The sequence below is a fragment of the Dipodomys ordii genome, unplaced genomic scaffold (assembly GCF_000151885.1).
Source record: "Dipodomys ordii isolate 6190 unplaced genomic scaffold, Dord_2.0 Scaffold71, whole genome shotgun sequence".
Taxonomy (NCBI): Eukaryota; Metazoa; Chordata; class Mammalia; order Rodentia; family Heteromyidae; genus Dipodomys; species Dipodomys ordii.
Window position 1 is genome coordinate 3,495,136 of NW_012267287.1, and position 8,316 is coordinate 3,503,451.

Sequence of the window (8,316 nt, forward strand, 5' to 3'; positions counted from 1 at the left end):
CTGGGGCCTTGATCACTCCTCCCCAGGGCCGCCCCTTATTCCTGGAGCAATCTGAGGGAGGAGGGCTCCTCTGTGTCCCCACCCTCCTTCCGTTTATAGCCTCCCATCTCATCCTGAGTCATGTCCCCCAGTCCTGAGACGGCTGTTGGCTTTCCCTGGCTTTGAACTCCAGCTGGCGGCCGTGGCCAGGGCCGTGGGTCCTGGGAGCACCAGGACGTGTTTACCTGGAGCTGGGTGGCCCCATAGGGAGCCAGTGCTGGCCTCGAGGGCCCGCCCTGGACATGCACCCAGGGAGCATCGCGCTGGGGATTCTGGGAGCCCAGCTCCACCCAGCCCAGCACAGGGGCGGACTGGAGCAAGGTCACAGTGGAGTGGGGTCCCGGGACCCCGGCCAGGCTGTGGAATCAGGGTGTCAGCTGCCTCCTAGTTGTAACGCGGGGCTGGGTCTGTGAGCAGTTCTGGCAACGGCAGGCGTAGGGTCCATGTACTGGCTCCCATCTGCCCCAGCCGCTCCCCCCTCCCTTCCATGGGGACCTGCCCTGGGTGTGAACCCACCCACAAGTCAGAGGAGAGAGGGTCAGAGCCTCTGGTTACCCACTCTGCTAGTCTGGTGCTGCCTGCTGCAGGCTAGAGGCTGGCAGGGCCCAAGGGATGGAGCCCAGCCGCTCCTACCCACTTCCTTCCCAGACTGGCTCCCCATGCCCAGGTCTCCCCCTCCAGGCTCTCTCCTCGGGACAGAGAAAGCCAAAAATGCTCCTGGGGGTCAGCCAGGCGCACCGACCTCTGGGAGAGGTGCCCCCCTCCCCATCCTGCCCAAGGCTGAGCCATCTGTGGCACCCCAGTGTGGCCAGTGTGAGAGCCAAAGTCTGCCCCGCCCCGGACTGAGGGCATGCTGGCCCCCAGGCCTGGATTGGTTCCCGTGGGGCTGTGGGGTGGGCAGGGAGCAGCGCAGCAGGCACAATCCTCCATCGGCAGGAAGTGTCCAGAAACGAGGGTTGCCGCATTTACCAGACATTGATGTAACTCCGTTTGCCAAGCTCTGTACCACGTGATCTTCCAACTTCTAGTGCATTTAATTCCTCCCAAGAATCTCCTGTCTGCTGAGCCCATTTTCCAGATGGAGAAACCGAGGCACATGGCATGGTCCCCGGTGCCGATGTTGTTGGGAAGCCAAGTGAAGAGATTCGCAAACACACATGGTTGACCAGGGAGGAAAGAGGGTGAATGAACAGAGAATGTGGGAGGAGGGATGAAAGGGCCGGAAGCGGGCAGCCTGTGTATCCTCCTGTCTGTGTCCGGCTCCAGCCTGTGCTTCAGCGCTGGCATTCACACCTGTGTCTAGTATTCACTGGGAGCACGAGCTCCAGTCCCTGAGGAGTTGGATGATGCGTGTGAGAGAGGCTGGCCTGGATTGGAGGCCGGCCTCACCACTTCCTGGCTGTGTACAGGCCTGTGGCTTCCCCTTGGGTCCTCATGATGGTGGGGACAGTCCGGGCCCTGCCCCTGAGGGCCCTGTGAGGGAGGGGCGGGTGTGGGAGGGGGAGGGGCCTAGCAAGCTTCCCTCTGTCTCCTGACTCACGCTCCTCTGTGCCCTGCCCACACCGCCCGCCCTGCCTCTACGCCTTTCCCCACAGAGCACCCCCCCCCACACACACTGCTCTGCACACTAACTCCAGCCCACAAGCTTTCTGATCCCCCTTCCTTTCCCTCCTGCCCAACTCTGCACTGGAACCTGAACCCCAGCTCAGGCCCCACGAGCCGTCGGTGGCACCTGGGCCTTGCAGACGGTAGTCACTCGCTCCTTCCCTCTGCCCCCCGCCCAGGGCTCTGGGAGTCTGCTCCACCCACTGTATGTGTGTGTGTGGGGGCAGAACCGGAGCAGAGGGTTAATTAAATCACACGGTGAGATTTGTAGAACCCAGGACGCTTCATTAGGCCCTGCGTGAACACGCACACTTGCCCGCCCTGGTCCCCCGAGCGGGCTTATGAGCTGGTGTAATTACAGCTCACGCACGGCCTCATTAGCTCGGAAGGCCTCCGGGAGGCCCAGCCCTGGACTCCACTCACTGTGGGTCTCGGGCTGGGAGCACGCCAGCCTGCCTGGTGGCAGGGGGTTGAGACTCCTGTGAAGACAAGGGCAGCATGGGGCACAGGTTCGTGGATGGGACCCCAGCCGGGCCCGGCTTCCCAGGGCCAGCATTCCCCAAAGCCTCACACAGTGGAGGCAGAAATGGAGATTTCTGCAGACACACCAGACAGGAGACAGGAAGGTGTGCCGGCCGGTGGAGAATACAGAGTCTTGGCGTGACCACTGAGGTCAGCGGCCTGGATTTTCTTCCTGCTCCGCCCAGCTCCATCCAGGGCCCGGTGAGTCCTGGCCTTGTCCCAACTCAGTGTCCCCAGCTGAGATGGGGGTGGCAGCCTCCAGGCTGCCGCAGTCTTAGTTCTGGCGCTCTCTGTGCCTTTCTCCTTTGAACTCAGCGACAATGAGACTCTGCTGTCCTTCCTCCTCCTTTTCCTACAGCCAGACTCCCAGGAGTGAAATGTGATTGGCTCAGCTCTCTGGGAGACCTGGTGATTGGCTGCTTGCAGAAGTGGGTGTCTACCTTTTGATCCAATCAGCCGAGCCCTCCCAGGGGTGTGGTAAGGCGTGAATCCGGCTTCCCCAGGTTCCCTTGGGGGAGCGTTTGGCCTCTGAGGGAGGGACAGTGGTGGTCATGGCTGTTACCCCGTTAGTGTTTGGCCCCTCCTGATGTCTTTGCTCCCTTTTGGGGCGCCCTGGTCTCATCTATCATTTCATTGGCACTTTTCAATTTACTTTTGTTAGCTAATTTGAGAGCCTATAATCTTATTTTTTGAAATTTCTAATACTGTTAGAGCCCGCACGCGTGCGCACCCATGCACACAGAGGGTATATTATTGCTTATAACATGTTCTCAGTTGGGTTAGCTGAGCCTCACACTTACAAACAGTCCCGGCCTGGCAATTGGAATTGCCATTATACTTTATCTCCGCGTCCCAGGCCTCTAACATCAATGAGGAGGAAGGAGGACCCCCACCGGTGACAAAGTCACCCAAGGGCGACAGCCGTCCCGGGGCGCGGCGGGGCCCCGGCCATGCTGCCGTCCCCAGGGCGCTTCGTCAGGCTGCCTTTCCACGCTCACTGGGATGGCATCCGTGTGGGTTTGTAAATGGGGTTTCAGCATGTTGTCAGCATGTGACTGGAGCTGGCTGCTCCCCTGAGCGGGGCCCCGGGCCGTGGAGAGCAGGCTCGCCCCCTTCCCCCGTGTAATCACAGGGGAGCCTGGGGACTTTCTCATGGGCCCTGGTGGCCATAAACCGTAGTGAAAGTGCTTGTGTTACTGCATGGTATGGGCCTGCCCTCTGGTCCCTCCCCCGTAATTTGATGGGGGACCGTTCTGCTGCTTATCCATCCTGAGACGTTTGCTCCTCCCTCACCCCAGTCATTTATTCAGCCAGGTACTTGTTTATGAAACAACATGTCCATGCTTGTAGGAAGCCAGCTCTAGCTCCAAGAAGGTGGGTGGGAGGTGGTGAGAGGCAGGAGGGGATGGGGCTCAGCCCCTTGGTGAATTCCCATTGGGTCTTCTTATCTGTAACTATCACGGGCCTGTGAGAATTCGAGGAGGTCAGGAACACAAACCCTTGTGCACTGCTGGAAAGGCACAGGGCTTGCTTAGCTGGCACTAGTAGGGTACTTGTGTGTGGCCTCAGCTCCTTGGGAGGTGGAGATGACCTGGCTTTGAGACCAGCTCAGGCAAAAAGGTGAGATGCCCCATCTCAACAACCAGGCTGAGTAGAGCGTTCATGTCGTCACCTAGCTAGCTAGGGGCGATTGGGTTGGCGACTCATAGTCCAAACAAAGCTGGCCTGTGCCCTGTCTGAAAAACAATTATGGGAACAAGGGCTAGGGGGCGTGGCTCCAGTGGTAGAGCTGAGTTGCAAGCCTGAGACCCTGAGTTCAAATCTACTAGATGGCAGCGCTGGACGACTCTGGTCCTGACTAGATCCGTGCCTGCCGCTCAGCTCACGTGGGCCGCAGGCTGCTCACTCCAGATGAGACACCCCCCCATCCGCCCGACACCCTACATAATAAAGAAAGGCTCTGGTCACCACGAGTGCCGTGCGGGTCAGGAGGGCATGGTCACGTGAGCAGTGGATGATGAGAAGTATTCCCATCCGGTGTGTGGTGAGGAGGGGGTGCTGGGCAGAGGTCCTTGGAGGGTCCTTGGAGCAAGGCCGAGGGTTTCCGTGTGGTAGCTCCTGCTGCCCAGGAAGGAGGAATTCCCTGCCTCCCACTGTATTCACTTATTTTGGGGCAGGGCTTGTTTTTGTTCTTTTTTGGGGAGGATGGGGGGCGGGAGCGCTGAGATAGGTGCCTTACTACTGCACCAGGCCTTCAGACGTGTTTTTAGATGTGGTTGTGGAAGTAGGGTCATGCTTCCTGCCTGGACGCATGCTCGGTCCTCGCTCCGCCTACTTGGGCTTTGTATTGTGGAGGGGATGACAGCGTGCACCATGACCGCCCAGCCTCTCACATGGAGACACAGTTCCCTGCATTGTTTTCTGCTCGTGGTTGGTCTGGAACATGATCCTCCTGATTTGTTTCCCATGTAGGTAGAATGACAGGCAGGCATCACGTGCCCAGAGTTGATTCTGACCACGTTCCTAGGCAGGTACTATTTCCCCTGAGTGTGGCTGGCTTTGCTGCGTCCCCCTGTGTGCCCCCCAGACCCTCGCCGCCCACCCCCCTGTGGCCCTGCCTCCCCGGATTGCCCCCACACTGCCCGTTAATTACAGATCCCTGGGCCACACACCAGGCCCCCGAACCCTGCCATTTTAACGCTAGTCGTGTCTGAGGGCACTCTGACACGTGCGGGTGTAGGTATGCTCCATGAAGTCACTTACGGGGTCCCAGAGGGTGACGAGTGCCGCTTGGGTGTTTTGGACGCTGCTCCACTGTGCATCGTGCCCGTCAGGCAGAGGCCGGGGAGAGGCTTGGCTGTCGAGGCAGGGTCCTGCCAGCCGGAGGGTTGTGCAGCCCTGTGGTCCCCGAGTGTGCACCGCACACATGCTCCCGTGTGAGGAGAGCCTCGGGGAGGTCAGGGTGGGTCCTCTCTGCCACCCGAGCCCTGACCGTAGCTGCCACACGCCCGGCTTTCCCATCAGCCCACTCAGGTGCAGAGAGGACCCTGAAGCATGCTGTCATCTCTCCCGCCCTCTTCCCTTCCTGTTGGAGCAGGAAGGCAGAGGCTGGGCAGCACTTCTTGTTACTATCGCTGCTAAACCCTCTCTCTGCTGTCTTGAGGCCAAATGGTCTGTGGGGCAGTGGGAGCCTGGCCAGGTCCCGCCCCTTGTAATTGCCCTGGGAGTGACAGGCTGGTGTTCCAATCAGCTGCCCACATGGTGGGAGGGGGTGGGTGCTTCCTGCTGGGTGCACTTATTGAAGTCCCCGTTGCATGGTGCTTCTAGTTACCCTGTGGCTCCTCCTGGTCTTGGCAGAGTGTACTCCAGCCGCCCGCTCCCCTCTCCCCCCCCCACTGGTTAACCCCAGAGCGGGCCGGGCCGCCCAGCGTTCTCATGCCCGGTGGCTTTCTCTTGGTGCCTGTGGAGGGGCTTTGCCTCCCTCTGTGGCGTGGGTGCTCTGGCTGGGCATGTGCCTGCCCCTTTCCACCAGATTCAAAGGCAGTGCCTCCTCCTCCAAGAAGCTACCCTGATTTCAGGGCTGGTCCTCCCATGGCCGAGGGGGCGGGCCATGTGGTGGATGAGCCGGCACGGCACCTGCCAGCGTCACACACTTGCCTGCGGGTGTGAGCAGGAGCCTCAGTTTCATTTGGTGACACAGCAGAGTACGTGTGAGGCCCAGCAGAGTGGCCCAGGCCGAGCCCACCTGTGCAGCGCACCACAGCCCTGGGCCCGGCAGGCATTCAGCCTTGGAACCTAGGAGTTCTCATCCATGGAGATGAGATCCATGGAGAGGTCCTCCCCCAACCCCACGCCCGCCCCCAGGCTTCCGCGATGGGTCTTAGGGTTGCTGTCCCAGGGACGAGCCCTTTCATGTTACCGTGACCCCACAGTGACCCCGTGAGCAAATCCCTCCTCACCTTATCGTGAACCTGGTGAGGATGGTAAGGCTCAGAGAGGTCCAAGCACTGGCCCAAAGTCACACAGCTAGGGAGTGATGGATCCAGGATTCCTGCCTGGGCCCTTGACTCGCTGTCCTGCCTGAGGTATGCAGGGGGCCCGTTGGGTGTGTGGTGTACAGTAAGCACTTACAATATTAGAACCACAAGTCACAGACTCTGCTCAGCACGGCCACTCCTGACTGGTGGTGTCTGGGTGGGACATGCTCCGCTGTTGTGGCCCCAGAGCCGCTCGGGGGCGTCACAGTGGCAGAGGGCTGGCTGTGCGACTCAGAATCGTGTGGAAGAGAGTGGAGGCCTCCAGCCTGGCTTTGGGCACCGAGGCCGGGGTGTGGAGCCGGGTGAGACCCCAGCGCTGTTCTGGGCTTTCGGCTCCGCCCTCTGGAGGTCCAGCAGCAGGAGCTGCCCGCGGTGGCCGACCCTGGAGCCACGTGTCACCATCACAGCCAGTGCGAGTGACCACCCGCCACGCAGGGACATGCAGAACGTGAGAGACGATCCTCAGGCGTGGGGGGCCGTCTGGCGGGGCTGCCGGAGCTGGGATATGCCTTTCTGCACAGGTCTGCGCTACCGGGCAGCTGCCCGGCTGTGAGAGCCCCTGACCTTCCTGTTAACCAAGCCCAAGACGCGAGCGAGGCTCTGGCTGGGAGAGCCGGCTCCTTGCACTAAAACTTCTACTAAGATTAACACCCCTCCCAAGCATTCCTTGACCAGAGCAACCCCAGAGCTGAGGCTGGGGAGGAGCAGGCCGGCCCGTGGGAGGCTCAAGGCCAATCCTGAGACCTTGGTTCCAGTGTCTTTTCTGACTTGAGTTTCTCCTCTGGAGCCTGGGGAACGTGGGGGGATGCTTGGCCAGGAGTGCTGCATGCATCTGTTACAGGATCCCGTGACCTGGTCACCAGAAGGTCCTTGGCCTCAAGGGAGAAAGGATTCAGGGAGGATTCAGGTCCATTCACGCACAGCCCTCTGGAGATGGGGAGGAAAGCCAGGCTCTGGAGTGAGCGGCTCCCTTGAGCTCCCCAGGCCCCTGGCTCTCATTGAGGGGTCTGTGGACGGGAAGATGGGTTCGCTGTGGAAGATGGGAGGAACTTCCCTAGGCATTGTATCATGAACTCCTCACGCATGCGGGCCCGGGCGTTTGGGGCCTTGGATGGTCAGGGTGGGCCTTGTGTGGGTCAGCAAGTCCTGGCTGCAGGCCACACGCTGTTCTGTTCCTGTCAGCAAGCCAGGATGGGGTTTCTTAGCTACGGTCCTTACAGCCCTCGGGTTTCCTAGCTTCCTCCCCGTCTCTGTTGCCAGCTGGACCGGTGCATTGGTGAGGCAGAGGCCCGCCGGTCCCAGAGCGTCTGCAGACACGCTCGCTGGCCGTGGCCTGTGTGCCCCGGCTCCGCAGGCATGCTTTCACATCTCTCCCTCTCTTTGAATCAGATTGCGTGTGCCGGACAGGGGCCTCGTTCTTGAGCCGGACAGGGGCCTCGTTCGTGTGCACGTGAGAGGCGTAGGATGCGTGCGTTACAGGCGTCTGCTCTCCCCCGGCTCGCCTTCCGTTCTCAGAGTACTTTCTCTCTAGAGCACGCACTTTCCAGTTTTGATAAAGCCCATATTTGTTGTGGTTACTGTTTCTGTGTTTGCTGTGTGGGTCGCTTTGGCGTGACTGTGTGTGATGTTGGTGTTTCTCCCCACGGGGACAGGGGCTTGTTGGAAGGACCTTCCTTCCTCCGTTCGGTGGCCGGTGCCTCTGTGCATTTGGGGTCTGTTTGCCATCCTTGTTCTGCTGTGTTGCTGTGTGTGTGCTGTTCAGCAGCGGCATGGAATGGTCTGCGTGTGCAGACCTGTGGGTCCTCTAGCATCATCCTCCTTTGGGAAAACGGCCTTCTGCCCTCCGAGACAAGTTTTCCCGTCGAGTCCACTGGGCGGGTGGGGGCTCCGGTCAGCGTCTGGCAGCTGGAGAGCCACTGCTGCCCACCTGGGGTCTCCTGGAGCAGCCAGCTGGGGAGGCAGTGGAGGCAGAGTCCTGTGGCCTGCTCTAGAGGCTGTGTGGTGGCAGTGACCTGGCCTGAGGGTGGGGGGTGTCCCCCTAGGACCCGGGGATGGCCAGCTGCTGGGGAGAGCAGGTGCATCACAGGCTTGGGGGGGTGTGGGCCGGGGGTGG